Source organism: Xenopus laevis, chromosome 2L (genome assembly GCF_017654675.1).
Source record: "Xenopus laevis strain J_2021 chromosome 2L, Xenopus_laevis_v10.1, whole genome shotgun sequence".
Lineage (NCBI taxonomy): Eukaryota > Metazoa > Chordata > Amphibia > Anura > Pipidae > Xenopus > Xenopus laevis.
This window is the reverse complement of record NC_054373.1, coordinates 62,280,257-62,287,743: the sequence shown is the minus strand read 5'-3', so window position 1 is coordinate 62,287,743 and position 7,487 is coordinate 62,280,257. Positions and strand designations below refer to the sequence as shown.

Genomic DNA, 7,487 nt, shown 5'->3' with positions numbered 1-7,487 from the left:
TCTCTTTGAATATTCTGTATCCTGCTTAAAACATCAGATACAAACTGCCATGTGGAAATTAATTTTCTAACAATATGTTCACCACTTCTATGAGTTTATGGTAAGGAGTGTTCTGCAAGCTGAATCTTGCATATTAAACCCAATACAGTGTGTCTCTGTGTTTGTTTATGTGGCTCATTCAGCCATTCCTAAACACGTCAGCCTGTAGAATCCAATCATGTCTGCTTGCATGGATGCACAAACACAGCTAGAATGCTTAACCCCTGCACTGCGAGTTATGATTGGGCAGAGGAGGTGAATGAACAGAGACAGACACATGTATATCTTAACATTTGTTACGTTTAGTCTCTGTAAAAACAAATATATTACAAGACTAAGAAAATGTGCAACTATATCATTACGTTATACACATATATGATAGAAATACAGAGTATTTTTTTCATAATTATTTTGAACACACAGTTAACGTATGACCTCTTCTATCGGCTTAATATGTACTGTAATATGCATCTGACTGTGAGGAACAACAGTTGCTTCAGTAACAAACGGAGCACCAAGTGCTGAATAAACAAAAAGTACACAGGCAATAAATCGTTCCCTTAGTGTACTGACCCAGTTTGCTTGGTAAGAGTATGGGGTTTCTAGTAAGAGTTACTCTTTGTTTTCTGGGGTCATTTATGGACTGACCTTAAAGGTTGGTGTGTGCACAGTGGCATTACACAGAGTCCCCAACCCCTTAAAGGAAAACTATACCCCCCAAACAATGTAGGTCTCTATTAAAAGATACATGTGTAAAACCCTGCTTCATGTAAATGAACCATTATCATAATAATATAATTTTTTAGTAGTATGTGCCATTGGGTAATCATAAATAGAAAATTGCCATTTTAAAAAATAAGGGCCGACCCCTTAGATCGTACGATTCACTGTGCACACATACAAACCACATGTAAGGTCGAGTTCTGCCTTTTGCTTCCTCACTTCTACCTGTTACAGTTAGTGTTGTAGTATTTCTGGTCAGGTGATCTCTGAGGCAGCAAAGATAGTCACGAAATGGTGGTTCAAGGCAAGAGATGTAAAAGGGCAATATTTATGTAAATATATATTCCAGTTTGGTAAGATTCTTTAATATGTCATTCAATTTGATATAAACTATCTGTTGCTTAAGTATTCATTTTGGGGGTATAGTTTTCCTTTAAGTGCAATATTCCATTGCTATTAAAATGTTTTTTTTTTCTAGTGACCTGTTCTCCATTCATGTGCAGTCTTTAAGAGGTAGTTCATAAATAAACCCCCAATGCTATGTTTGGGTCTAGTAGATGGATTTGTTTTCAGTTTACAAAGTAAAAGATTTGTAGAATGCTCCCATCTTTCACATAAAAAAACACCATGCATTCTTCTGAAGTAGAGATGTTGCCTCTGCTCAAACTCTTCCTCTTATTTAAACAGTAGTGTTATTAGATTACATTTTATATTAAGCTGCAAGAGTTGGGTACTGCAACTCTTTCTCCCACCACTTTGACTGTCTGTTCTTGCACACCAGGCTATATGTAGAACAGACCGTGCTATCAAAGCATCCCTAGTCTTTTTTAACCCATTTAACTAGCAATCTCTACTTATACTTCGTTTATTACATTTTCCCTGCCCTCTATATCTATTGTTCAGCCATTTATGTGAAGCTTCATAGATTTTGCCAAGGTCACAGGTTCAGACCCTCGGATATGCATTAGACTGTGATATGCTCGACTTCTGGACCATTTGCCGGACGCTGTAATAGGATAGCCCAAGGCCCATTAGGGCTAAGAGAAAAGCCATATGGTTTACTAGTCGGTCCTTGGGCTCTGATGCCAACTCTCCAGACACCTGCAACTGAAATATACCCTTGTTTGAGATACATTTCTGAACTGTAACACAATATCAAATTAGCATCATGACAAATACATCTTGCATTTTGGCACATTCTTCCTCTACCTATGGAATTCAGACACATGCCGTCTAAACTAAGATGGCATCCTGACACAAGCACTCTCACAGCCCCCCTGTGCATTCAGATGCATCCACTTGCTTAAATATAGTAGAAACAAGTGTCGCATTCCACCATCTGTTTTGTGTATCGTCACACAGACACCTGGATAGACAGGTGTTACAAGTCTGTGACAGCATAAAGCACAGATTATTCCTATAGCTGCTGGTGGTATTTTGATTTTGTAGTGCTCAATAAATCAGCATGTGAGCATTGTGGTGCTCTAATATATCTGTTTTAACCACATACTATGACTTCTCAACCTCATGATGCATTCTTAAGCGGCAATGTCAACCCACCCCAGTGGCACTCCCCCAGTTGTGCCAAAGTACCTGCAATAGACGGAAGTATCCAGGGGTGAGACGTCCAAGGCGAATTATCATCCTCGTTCTACAAGTACAACTCTTGGATTTTCAGCTATCACTAGAGCAAAAGAATAGAGAATCTGTGTAGTAAAGATGTTAATTTGGATAAATTGTTCTAATATATGTGCTCCATTGCCATCACCACTGCAGTTTTGCTCTTAAATATGCACACTAATAAATCTTTGGTAATTTTCCAAAGTTTAAAGGCACTATATGGGTAGCATTCATAAGCAGTGATCATATTGTCTCTAAACACTGACATCTCTGTCCTGTGCTCCCTTTGACCCAATTCTGTGCTTATTCAACTGCACAATCATATCTCATGCAAAATACAATTATATGTAATCTCCCACATTCACTAGCTACAATTATACACCCTTATATCACCTTGTTTCAGAAGCTGGACACCTTCTCTTCTTAGCAGGTGTTTGTTTCAATCTGTGGAACAAAGATCGTGCATAAGATGTTGTGTGAGAGACACTGCCTGTCACCCCAGCTATTACCCCATGTACCTCCCCTTCTGTAATGACCAACATAATGCTGCCTCTCCCAAAGAGAACAGCTGTCAGAAGAGATCAAAGCATTGTAGGCTCAAAACAGAGCCAGAGAGGGTGTAGAGGGAGATAGAGATACCTAGTTGAAATGAAAGGACAGAGTAGATGGAGGACAACTGGATTGTTATATTGTTAAGTGATATACAGAAACAATATTATATTAACATTGTACTTGAAAAATATATACATTTCTAGCTTTATTTATTTACTTCCCCTTGTTGCAAGATTGTGCCACAAATCTTGTTATAACATCAATGGTTTAACCGGAATTTCTATCCAAATGTCAAATTTCTAGCATGTTTCCTTACATGCACTCAACTATATAATGGTATGGACACTGAGGGGGGAAATTATTAAATTTCAAAATTGGCATTTTTCTGAAAAAAATTTTTTAATCATGAATATGCTCAAATATAATTAATTGTTTAAAACTCAGTCACAATTTATTTTTTTAAATAAAATATTTTAATAAAACTCAGCAAATAAAAGCTGTTGAGTTTCTTAAACAGTGAATTGGAAGTGGAACATTTTAAAGATTTCATGCAAGTTCCTGTACATTTTTTGTCTGGTTTATAAAAAAAGTGGAGATTTCATAAAGTCACTGAAAATGAATGGAACAATGTGGTTTTTAGTTCATGAGCAACTTTTTTCTGCGACAAAATGCAATTATTCTATTTTTTTTAATATATGCTCAAGAAAAAAACGCGGTTGAGGGAAAGAAAGTCCACAAGTTTTTCATTGAATGCAACTTTTTTTTTTTAGACTTGTAAATTGATAAATCAGTCTCTAATTAGTTTTATACATGTTTCTTTTTCTAAAACTTTGCACTGAGGTTTTTTGATTCTCCATTGTTTGCTTGGCCACAGGACAGCTTCAACTTTGGCAGTTAAAATATGGGCAGAAGAAATACAACCTTCCTGTAATTTCAAACAGGAAGTTTCCTATTTCCATCCATATCATCAATTACATAGCTGGAGCCCCATTGAGTAAAGTAACAAAACGGACGCCATTAAAGTGATACATTTATTGGCTAACTATACAGTAATACTACAAGGCAAATCCCTCAGAGTCCAGAAAGCTTGCTTCATAATATTCATATATAGTAAGCCATTTATGGTATCACATTGACGCAAATCTAAAATAAAAATTTTCCTCTGATCTACTGGCTAACATGGTAAAATGCTTTTATCGAATTTGGAGTTCCTAAACGTTGAAAAAAATATTTTTCATAAACATAAAACTGCTTATCAATCCATGCCTAATTGGGTCCCCTATACCCCCCCCCCCCCGCAGTTGTACAGTATACTTCCCTTTTGCATACCCCTTAATCCCTACATGTGTTATTGTTTTAAATCTGTCATGAAGGATTTTATACATACTTCAAACACTTTGTTTACAAATTGCTTTTGTTTTTGCCTGCATTTGTGTTGCTATATTTGTGTAACATTTTCATTTTTATGGTGTAAACATGTATATATGCATTTTGGGCTTTGTTTCAATTACCAATATTTTTTCACCTTTTTGTGCCCTTGAAAGTGATGACAAACCTGTTGAGTTGGTTACATGCAAACGACACACAGAGTACACATAGTTATTTCAGAGGGAGGGGGCTTCTGGGAAAGTGAATAGATGAGGGGGAAGGGGGAAAATTGAAGCCATAATGGAGAAAGGGTTGTCTCAGCAGCAGAAGGAAAATGAAAGAAGTTCTCTGTTGTGGCAACAATCTGCAAAAGGCAAAGTTGTAGGGAGCTATTTGCTGAGAGAAGACTGATAGGTTCGCAGTTTATTACCTACTTCCAGCATACCAGTTCCCTTGTGAACTGAAGTCTGAATTGTTTTTTGCCTACAGGAGATGATGGGATACTTTTTATGATAATTTATGTTTTATGGTAATTTATGTTTTATGGTAATTTATGTCTTTAATTCTAACGTTAATTTATGTTTCATAATATATCACTGGGACCGTTCTCCCCTTTTTAAAAAGTTGCTCAATAATGTACAATGTATGCACAGAAATGGAAGCTTGTTTTTTTCCCTTGAAACTGACCCTTCTGCAGTAAATCCTTTTAGATTGAGGACACTGCTGGTGACAATATTAGATTTGATTTTAACCATGCCCTAATTCCTTACATAATAATCAAGCAATGACCTAAACATTCTGATTTTTCATTTTAGCCTTCTGTAATGTGCAGACGTAGCTCAGTATAAATCACCATTAAGGTTTTATATATGTATAAATAATTTATTCTGCAGAATATGAGTGAGTGATTAGCAAGTCTGAACCTGATTTACAAAGCAGTGATTTTACATTATATTTGCAAAGTGCAACACAGCGTTAAGTCTCCTGTGTAAAGTCTTAAGTACTATATATGGTCTTGGTTGATAAGAAGACTGTACATTTTACCCTAGTAACTAGGAAAATATCACAAAGCATAGCAAACATCAGGAAGTGTCAATTTTTGTGAGACTTTTCAGTTTGGTTAGGGGGTGAGGTCTGTGTCATGATCTCATAGTCTTCCCATCTTATCAGATCTTATTGTATAATACATACTGATTTCTGCAGATGTTCATGTGCTTCTTCCCATAGACAGCCTTATTTCAGCCTATAAATACAACATAGAAAGCATTTTTTTAACAAAATACATGTAAGCTGTGAACTGGTCCAGCCAGTTTGTAAACTACAACAATTTCTATGGAAGGACATAAATGGCTTTAGAATAGTGTGTGATTAGTGCTATCTTGAGCATGGGGAAGTTGGCTTTTGTTGTAAGTCTAAAATACACTTTCAGTACAATTTCATTGTGTTTGTATCCATAGTTTGTCTATATTAACAATGGATATGGATTCCTACACAAAACATTTGCCCAAATACTGGAACGAATTTGCACCATAATTTGCATTTTCATAAATGAGAAAATTGCATACTCTCTAAACAAAAACTACACATTCATTTGTTCAGAGTTCGTCACATGACTTGGGGGGGCCTATTTGCTAAAACTTTTTTCTTAAAACAAAGTCAGAACTCCCTTCCACAAATTTAACTCATTTCTAAATAATTTTTCTCTAAATATTTGGAGATAAAATCGCTACGAAAAATGTGTGTCAATTCGTATAGTAAGACTTAAACTCTAAAAACGCAATGTTAGGGATTTTTTGGATTATCGGATGAAAACCGAGACTTTATCGAATTATCCATCGCAGATCACGATGTCAAGAAACAACTTGACGTCTGCATGAGGTTGACAGCTTTAATATGGCGTATTTTTGGATTCTAATTTTTAGAAGCTTTTGGGGGTATAATAAAATTTTAGTTTTGCCCTTAAAAAACTCGAGGTTTAATAAATAGACCCCTGTTCATCAGAACCAAATCCTAACCATTAGGAATTGGCCAAAACTCAATCATAACCTTTAGAATTCATCTGAAAATGAAATTGCAACTGAACCAAATAAAGAAGACTGAGAGAAGGCCCTGTTCATAAGAGCTTGCAATTTAAAAATATATGAGAAACCGCTAAACCATGCATCATGCAAAAGCATTAGTGTCCTGTGATGAAAGAAAACTCACCTCATGGATCCCAAGAGCAGAAGAGTTGTAGTTAACAACTAGCAGGAGAGCAGAGGCTGCTGTAGAACGAGAGCTTGAACTTGTGCTGTCAGGCAGTCATAACATGCAGTGCAGAATTATCTGTGTGACTGAACTGATTCTGAGATCAGTGTTTATGTTTGTGACCTGAGTGTGAGTGTGTAGACCCTGAGAGTGAGTATGAAAAACGCTTGAGCAAAGCAGTGTGTTCACATGTGTTTTGGTTTTGAAGTGTGTGTTTGAATGTGCTGTTCCTCCCCTTGTGCAGCTGTCCTAACTTGGTATGCAGGGGGAGGGGTAGATATGTATATATAGTTGTTAACCTATATGTAAAGCTGTATACAATGTAATGAAAGCCAGTTTCTTTCACAAGGTCACAGTTATGTTTATCATATGTCACTTACCTGGGTTGTAGTTTTCTATTTAAAGGCCATACCCTAAAATGATATGCCAACTAGTGATCATTTTCCACACACCTAATCATGTCTATGATATGTGTGTCTATAACGTATTCAGTTGCAGAACTATCGGTATACAGAATAATGAATCATTAAAATATTATTGTTCGTAAACAAATCTGTCATCAGACAGACCATGCACGCAAGGACAGCAGGCGGATAGTTATTTAGGATGTTATCAGGAAAAATTGTCCAGCAAATTGTCCACAAATTCTTATTTTCTATGACCAAAATGTTCAAACCTCTCAGACTGTAGCAACAACCCCTATCCATGGCATGATAATGCTAATATTCTTGTATACAACCTTGTATCTGCTGACAAAATTATGTTTAAGACCAACTTAAGTTAAAATAATAGCAGAAAAGAAATTAACATAAAGCTATCCAACTGGATTTCCTTGTAGGGACATAATTGCATCATGATTCACTAAATGAATTCCCCCATGAATTGATCGACACCCCCCAATAATATGTCACACTAAGCCTGAGGATATGTGGTACAAT

General features: G+C 36.2%; 1 long non-coding RNA gene across 1 annotated transcript; it reads right to left on the bottom strand.

Moving 5' to 3' along the window:
- Positions 1 to 1,211: 1,211 nt before the first annotated feature.
- LOC108708108 lies at positions 1,212 to 6,991 on the bottom strand. Its single transcript, XR_001934388.2, has 5 exons — positions 6,508 to 6,991; positions 5,494 to 5,545; positions 2,776 to 2,826; positions 2,356 to 2,446; positions 1,212 to 1,869 (listed from the first exon to the last, which is right to left on the bottom strand). It is a non-coding gene; the product is annotated as an uncharacterized LOC108708108 (long non-coding RNA).
- Positions 6,992 to 7,487: the final 496 nt, after the last annotated feature.